Raw genomic sequence first — 7,059 nt, 5'->3', positions numbered from 1 at the left:
AGTTGCATCATAAAAATGTTAAAAAAAAAATCTGTTATACAATTTCCCATTTCCTGGTATTCCTCAAATATAATATCAATAGGCATTTTTGCTTTATAAAAATCACTAAGAATTTGTTTGTGATAAATACAACATTCTAAAGTAGCATAGGTAGAAATTCATTTATGTTTAACATCAAATATAAAATGTTTATATTTTAAACCATAATCTTGACATAAATATTTAAATTATTATTTTTTTGCTCCATAACTTTTAATATATATAATACGATTTCTAATTTTAAAATATTTAAAGCATCATGAATATATAAATTTAAGATGTGCATGTCACATCTGATATAAATTAATTTATCATTTAAACATGGTTTTAATTAAGATTTTAAAATATTTACTATTGGATCATTATTACTAGCATTATCAAAATTAATAGAAAATAATTTATTGTCAATTCCATAAGCATGTAAAGTATTTAAAATACTTTCAACAATAGTTAGGCTAGTATGTGGCCATTTAAGCCTAATAAAACTTAAAATTCTTTTATTTAAAAGTCAATTTTCACCAATAAAATGACCGATGACACAAATATAACTTATGTTAAATTTAGAAGTCCAAATATTAGAAGTAATTGCAACTTTAGAATTAAGATTTGATAACATATAAGTTAATTTTTGTTTATATGAATAAAAAAAATTTAAAGCATTTGATCACAACTAACAAAATTATGTAACCAATTTTTCAAGTTTATTATCTTCAGCTAACAAAAATGATTGTTCAATATTCATAATGTATTTTGCTAATTCTTGGCTCATTTTGTCTTAAGAATATTTAAAAGTACCAACCCCTGTGCCCAATTTGTGTTTGTATTGTTTCTCTCTTATGGATGAGCAAATGTCTGCCCAAATGGCCAATACCACCCTTGCTACAATAGCTAAAGTTTTTTCTACATTTTTGGCAAACAATTCTTTTTCCCTTCTCTCGAACCTCCTATACTTTAAATATTTTCCAAACCAGGCTAATTAGCCCAGTGGCCTCCTTTTTCTTTCCCATAGTATCAGTCATAGGGATGAAAGTTCCGTTAATATTAATAGCATCCATATCGGTGCTAATACCACAATGCTGCGATTGAATATCATCAACATTGGACATGTTGGGGAATTGGTCTCAAGAAGAGCCAACCATTTTTTAAATTCTACAAAAATAAAAATTAGTTTAGTTGCACTTACCCGGATTGTCGATTCGGAGTCCCAACTTGATTTCAACGGTTGAAGTCTTTCAACTCCAAGAGTCCAAGTCTCCAAAATTGCTAACTTGAGATACTTGAGCTATTGGGCAAGACTTCTTCTTGTTGGAACTTTAATAAAATTGAGAATTGGAGCCAGAGAATGTATAAGAAATTGGGATATTGAGACTTGAGAGAGTATGAGAACTAAAGAGATTAAGAGAATTGTTGAATTGGTGTGATGAAAATGGTGGAGGATAGGGATATTTATAGGAATTGACAATAAATCAATTTCCCAAAATACTCTAAAAAACTAACCATTTTTTAGTTATTGGGAGGGGTATTTTGGTCATTATAAAATTATTTATCACTTTACTCAAAATGCCCCTCAAACTAGTTGTTATATAGCTATTTGGGGGCATTTGTGTCATTCTTTTCCCCTAAACCAAAATATATAAATAAGTTGTTTATAGCTATTGGGGGTATTTTTGTAAATTCCCCCAAAAATTGAAACTAGACATTGGGGACCCCCCCAATGGCTAATTCATCGGGCGGGCCGAGCGTGACTTGCTATGTGCCCATGAGTCGACAAGCAGCACGGCATGCTCAGCCATGCGGGCCCGTAAACCTAGAACCCCAGGTCCAACACGACCTACGTGCCATCGTGCTGGGCCAATCCAAATTCGGGCCGGACCATGCTAGGCTGTGGGCGGCACGATTCAATTTATACCTCTACTCATAACCAAGATGTTGTGTGGTCATTGAAATTGAAATCTGGGCTATAATTAAAGATTTGAGAAAACTCCTTTTGACAAGTTGGGAAAAGGTGTGTTATTTTCTGATGCTAAAGTGGCTTTGGGTAAGCTGAAAGGAACCCGGGAAAACATGATATATAACCTTATTATATGTAAATAGGAATGATGTTGTAAACTTGTAATAGCCCATATGATGGCAAAAGAAAAGCAACACAGTCAAACTCTTTTGCTACTTTTGAACAACCCCCTCCATCTTATTTGAATATTTTGGTGAATTGTAAGAGATTGCAGATGTATCCTTAATGTTTTTAGTGGTTTTTTTTATTTAACTATAAAAATAATAATAAATAAATAAATACTATTAATGCACAATTTATGTTGCAAGATAAGACCAATCAAACTCCAAAATAATAAGCGGGAGTCAGATATCTTTTTAGTTGTCTGGAAATTGAATTCCATTGGTTAAGGTGAAATCCATGACTTGTAATGTCCTTGCTTCATTCTCAGAACCCTTTTCTTTTTTCTACTACGGATGCCTATCCAATATTTCATCATATGGAGAAATATGAAAAGAAACAAACATTGGGAAAACAAAGAAATGGAGATACATAGAGAAGACAGTCCAATAAAACCCGTTACAAGGAATGAAGTGTTTACACAGGTTTTGAAGAAAAAAAATAAATTAGAAAAAAGGCTCAAAAGAAAATTTCTTTTGATAAATTATATTTTTAATCTAATTAAGATAACAAGTTGTTAAGATTTAAACTTTCTGCAACTACTATGTTTTGAACAAAGTTCAGTCAACCAAACCCGCTCCCCACTTTTTTCTTGTTTTTCTTTTTATTCATCTTCCTAATATCCTTTTTATCTCTTTCTCATCCTCCTTTCTCTTTTTCCTTCTTTCCCTCCTTCTCTATTGTCATCATTGAACATGGAACTTGATTGAACACGTTGGAATTTCTCGGTTACAACCTGTTCTAAATCATTCCTAGGTTGCAACCTGGAATTTCTCAATATTCACTTCTTTTTCTTGCACTAGTAAATCAGATTTGATTGAAATTCCCATCAAAAAGAGGAAAAAGTATTTTCCACTAAATTTTCCATAAAAAGGGCAAAACTGAGGTTTTAAAAATTTTCACCCAAACATAAGGTCACAAGTAAACAAATTGCTAAGCTAGAGGAGGGGAGATCTTTGTCCTATGAATTACCCAAGAGGGGAGGCTTAAGTCCATTTTAAAAAGATAGGGGAGGTTTTAATATTTAGGTCAAAGATGAAGGGTGGTTCGAGTCTTTTGCCCTATATATTAATAATATGTTATAATATATCTGTCCAAATCAAGCTTTTAAGCTTGGGTCTAGGCTTCGGGCCTTATATAAGGGTCAAGTTTGGGTTTGGGCCTTGTCATTTTCTCTTAATAAAAAGGCAAAACTAAGCCCTGTATGTGAATAATATATTCTCAAGTAATACTTACCTGGTTAAATGCAATTATATGTCGTTTTTCATATTCAAGTAAGTTTTTTTTCCTGTTTCTATTGTTATCCCTATACCTTTTTTTACGATTTTTTAATGGGCATTTTTGTGTTATATTAAATATTAGCAACTTTCCCTTTGGATGGGAACCCAATTTTCCTAGGTAAGTTGCCAAAACAAACTTACCCGATGGAATGTTGTTTTAGTTGGGTGATTGGGTCCCATGTTTAACAATAAAAAACCTGTTTGACTTTTTTATTGACCAACTTTACCCTAAACTTATTGAGGAATGGGGCCTTAAGATGATGGGTGGGGGGGTGAGGCATGTTTTGTCATGTCAGTTCCATGTAGGCATTTTCTAAAATGCCTAGAAGTGCTAGAAAGTAAAAAATTATGGCATTCAATGGTGCTTAATTAACTCTTGGGAATTAAGGGATATCCACATATAGATCCGGAAAAAAAAAAAACATACATACAAACAAAAAAATCCAAATTAGAGATCAGCAATTCATCACTATGGGCAAGCAAAATAAAATGAAATAAATAGATATTACATCCATATCATTTCCGTAGGCAATGCTTGGCTCCTACCTTTTTAGAGGACATGTATACTACCACCTTCTGATTTTTTTTTTTAGATCTAAATACTATATCCTAAAATTTAAACTTCAAGCCTCAAGTCTAAATCTTATATCCAAAATATAAACTCTAAACTCTTAAACCCTAAATTCCATGCCACTATATCTTAACCACCCTAAACCTTAAATTATAAACCCTAAATGCCAAACTCTAAATCATAAATCTTAAAATTAGCACATAAAATGGCTATAGTAGATGCATATAATCCAACGTTGTAGGAGACAAGTATTTTCCCCATGCAGCTTCCTCCACACATTTTTTTTTCCAGAAAGATCCTTGCCTTTGAATATAGTACAAATGCTATCTCTTAGGCTATATTTGGTTTGAAAGAAAAAGTGGGGAAAGGTAGGGAAACCTTTACAAACTTTGTATAGATTTCCCTACCTTTTCCTTCCTTTCCCTACTTTTTCCTTCAAACCAAACACAGCCTTAATGTTATTTATTTACCTTAAAATAGAAATGATAATCTCTCTCTCTCTCTCTCTAACAAACACACATTTGGATTTAACTTTATAATTTTCATGGAGCCCGAGGCAAATATTTTATTTATAATAATATAGATATAGATATTTAAGGGGTGTTCCAGAACATGAATGCTTTTGTTTTCATTTTCTATTTAGATTGCCAATACATCAACCCCCCCCCCCAAAAAAAAAAAAAAACAAAAAAAACAAAAACAAAAACAAAGACATGTTTTTTAACTTATTTTCTTTGTTTTTAAAAGGAAAAAGTGATTTTATTTGAAAACCAGTACATGTTTTTAGAACCATCAAAATAATGTTTTTAGAAACAAGAAAAAAAGAACAAAATTTGTGGAATAGAATTTATGTGATTTATTGAACATGATATTAAATAATTAAATAAGAACATATTTTTGAAACTAGAAGTCTAAGAACATATATTTTAGTTTTAATTTTGAAAACGAAAAAGACATACACAACCAATAACATCGTTTTTTGTTTTTGTTTTGAGAAATAATTTGTTTTCAAATCAGGTGGTGTTCATTTAATTTTGGAGCCAACAAAAAATACAATACATTTTTTTTGGCTAACAAAAAACAATTTATGTTGTGAACACCCCTTAATGTATATGCTCACATCTACATGAAAATGATTTATATATTATTAAAATTGGATTGGATGTTTTATATTTATTAATGTAAAGTTAATTTATCAGCCATTCCATTCATAAAATCAGAATGTTTATTTTGGCTTTAAAAAGAATAATGTTGTTGCTGCCTAGGATGGGGCCGAGGGCAACAAGGTAACTTTGCTTTTGTTTGAGGTCGATGTGTCCAACTTGAGAGTGAGAGGAGAGCACATGTCAGAGGCCCCAGGTGTTATCCTAAGGGCGAAGACTCCAACGGTCAAGTTAGTTAAGCGCTTAAGAGGGGTCGGACTAGGCTTGAGACGAGAGCTCAGACAATGTCACTCGAGAGTAAGAATGCAAGAGAGCAAGAGTGAGTAAAATGGGTTTAACTTGAGCTGGGCACATCCTTTTATACTTAACCTTGCCATGGAGTAATTGGAGGCAATTAGAGGTGGACGGCTAGGATATCATCCGATCGATGCCACGTGGCATGATCCTGGGCATTGCCATGTGCGCCTACATCAAATGTTTATTTATTTTTATAAGGGGAATTGTCTAAAACTCACCATGAGTTTTCAACATTTCTCTTAAACTCACCACAACTTTTCAAAACGTCTAAAACTCACCATGTCATTAAGTTTTTACTTTCCAAAACTAACCTTCTGTTAGTGCACCGTTAATGTTTCTTAATAGAGGTGTCCACATCAACATAAATAACAAATTTTATGACCAAATCACCCTTGAATGTCGGGTTATAGGAAAATGGTCTTTTCATTTTTCATTTTTTTTTACATTTTAGTGTTTTGTTATAATTTCTAATGTTTTTTATAATTTGTGTTTTTTTTTTTACATTTTTCTATTTTCTACAATCTATAAATTTTCTTGTATTTTTTGTCATTTATTTGAAATTTCTGTGTTTTTCTATAATTGTTGGTTTTTTCTATAATTTTTATTTTCTGATTTTGTTTTTCAATTTCTATAGTTTCTATAATTTAAAAAAAAATATATTTTTTATTTTGTGTGCAATTTCAATAATTTTTTATATTTTTTGAAATTTATGTGTTTTTTATGTATTTTATATTTGAAAATACTTTTTGAACTTTTTCCTTTTTTTCATATCTAAATATTAAAATATATGTATATATTTTATATTTTTCTATGAATGTTAAAATGGTAATATATTAACAGCCGCTAATCCCTTTAACGTCAAGTTAGTGACATAGTGAGTTTTAGATATTTTGAAAAGTTGTGGTGAGTTTAAGAGAAATGATGAAAATTGATGGTGAATTTTTGACAATTTCCCTTTTTATAAATAGTAACACATAATATTTTGATCATTTCATTTTAATTCATCAATGACATTTAGTACAAATATTTTGATCATTTTATTCATGCATGATATTTCGTGATCTTCTTGTTTATGATCTTGAAAGTTAGCCTATCAAAACAAAAATATGCAATAATCACATAATTGGAGTCAGAATTGGAATGATCCGTTCCCATAATCTATAAATTAGAATGAGATTTCATTCTTAAAGGAATGGGAGGAAATGACCATTCCCTCAAATGAAGAAATGCCATTTCACCAAGAATGAGAATATAATTGCAATTCTATCCAACCAAACATTTGAAATAGAAATGAGCCATTCCAATTCTATACCCCTTTTCTCACAAACCAAATGGGCCCTTACTTTTTTTTTTCTTGCCAAATGACTGTAGAAGGATTCGCATTTAATTTATTGAAATGGTGATTTTGTCAATTTAAACTTGTTCATGAAATTTACTGGACAGTGGTGGTCTTCCACGAGTCAAAATGATATAAGCAGATTCGATAAATACTTGACACAATAGCTCGAATATATACGCATTTACGCAAATACCCTTTTC

The sequence above is a fragment of the Nelumbo lutea genome, chromosome 2 (assembly GCF_056320005.1).
Source record: "Nelumbo lutea isolate HS-2025 chromosome 2, American lotus-T2T, whole genome shotgun sequence".
Taxonomy (NCBI): Eukaryota; Viridiplantae; Streptophyta; class Magnoliopsida; order Proteales; family Nelumbonaceae; genus Nelumbo; species Nelumbo lutea.
This window is presented reverse-complemented; position numbering follows the sequence as displayed.